We start from the raw sequence: 2142 nt of genomic DNA, 5'->3' as shown, positions 1-2142 counted from the left end.
ATGAGTGAAGTATGAGTGTATTTATAGATGAAAAACACTGTTCATAGCCATTTGAAAAGGGTAAAAATTTTGAAATTTTTTCTTTGTGACCGTTGGGATTAAATCGTACGAACCGAAAATCAATCTGAAAATACTGTAATAATCAATCAACCAAATTCCGTAAATTTCATAGTATTTGATATAGGTGACCAAACATTTATATAATAACCATAATATAATAAACATTATGGTAATAGAAAAATTATAACATAGATTATGCGGCGGCACAACCAAGCCAATAATTATAGTGCAATTAGCAATCAATGTGTATTAACGAAGCGACTTACCGCCCGCATTAATATAGATAAATAATAATAATTAAAACAACCACTATAAAATAATTAATAATAATATAGGCAGTATACCGGCCATTATAGCAGAGTAAATATGATACATATAAATTTTACCGAATCGCAGAGTGATCGTGTTGATAACGTGTTATAAAATAACTTATAATTTTATAGTATCAAGAAATTTAAATAAGGACGAAATTTCATATCCGCAGAAAGGAAATAATACTGATATATGATAAATATCGAGAGAGAATGTGTTATAAGAAGAAGAAGGGATGATTATGTTACAATCGATCGAAACGATCGTTTATATAGAAGTTAAAAACTAGGATTTACTGTGCGTGCATAGTGACGCAGGCTCCACATAATATACGTACACACGAAAATGTCAATTTTCGGTGAGTGTATTCTTGACATTCATTCTTCACGTTTATAACATAATGCAACTTTCTGGGATCACCAAGAGAGTCTTCTAATCGATGTTGTTGAGATAACAAGTGGTCTTACCGAGAAAGTTTTTTCTGTCTGACTTATCGCTCGTTTTCTCTCTTTAGCGATATATGTATTCTTCACTAATCAACTATGCAAGAGACCATTGATAAAAATGGCATTCCAAAACTAACACACTCAAAATCTTTTGTTATAAAACATACATTCATCACTAAGACTACCCTAACGACATATATTAATTTGAAAGTCCTAGTATTATCTTTTCCTTTTCCTTCAAGATAATATTTAAAATTTAGTGAATAAGAAGATATTCTTATAGACAGACATAGGCATGGGCGTTCGGGTACCCGTTCGGATTCGGGTCGGGTTTTCGGGTTTTCGGATGGAGAGGTACAGAACCCGTTCGGGTTATTTTATACTTCGGAACGTGTTCGGGTTTTTAAGGTTCGGGTTCGGGTTATTTCAGATAACAATGGAGTTTAGAGAAAACAGTAGATCTTATTTCGAGTCCGCGTGAGAGCGTTGCGATCATTACAAGAGATCATAAAAGCTTTGACCGCAAAGGCTGTCAGCGAGTTGCTTAGTTCTAGCGGCCTAAAATCTCAAACCTAGTTGACTCGCAGCTCGATAACAAAAGATAAAATAAAATACAGAAAAGGTTTTTGATTGATTTCGGACTGAACCTTATGAAAGGCTGCCTACGTACCCCTTTCGAGGATCAAGCCAAACGTAATTCAAGAGTGAACCAAGAGATCGAACTGCTTGTGCACGTTCGTCTGGTAATCGGGTGCCAGTCATGGAAACAGAGCATGTCGAGAATAATGCCTCAGAGTTTTTAAGTGCCGAGAGTTCTGAGTCTAAAAAGTTGTCCTCCATGCTTCTCGCCTAGGACTCCTTATATACTCGCTCCTAGGTCGGTTTACGCTTTTCTCCTTCTGACCTTAAGCCGTCATAGCCTAAGAATGGAGATATTCTATTTTTCCCGATCTTCGTAATTATCTTCAAAATTTCGTATTTATCTGCGGAAACTTGACATTTATCTTTCCTTGCACCCAAGCATAAACCGTCCTACGGTTTATGGGCTTTTGGTTAAGAAATCGTAAGTGGGTTTCGAGTCACGTCTTAGGTCTCTTTGGGCCGTTGTTTGACTCAAAACGTTTATTACGGCTTCTTTGGATAAAAACGAACTTTCTGTGGTTTTTATCGTAAAGTTCGATTGATGACTTCAAAGAAAACATGAAATGGGTTCGCTACGGTCTTCGGGAGACAGCATCGAAGGGTAGACGAGAATGCATGTATTCGTGGCGTATCAACTTTTCGGAAGAGCTCGGTCGCTACGTAGCGACCAAACGGAACGCAC

This window comes from Brassica oleracea, chromosome C9, assembly GCF_000695525.1.
Source record: "Brassica oleracea var. oleracea cultivar TO1000 chromosome C9, BOL, whole genome shotgun sequence".
Lineage (NCBI taxonomy): Eukaryota > Viridiplantae > Streptophyta > Magnoliopsida > Brassicales > Brassicaceae > Brassica > Brassica oleracea.
This window is presented reverse-complemented; position numbering follows the sequence as displayed.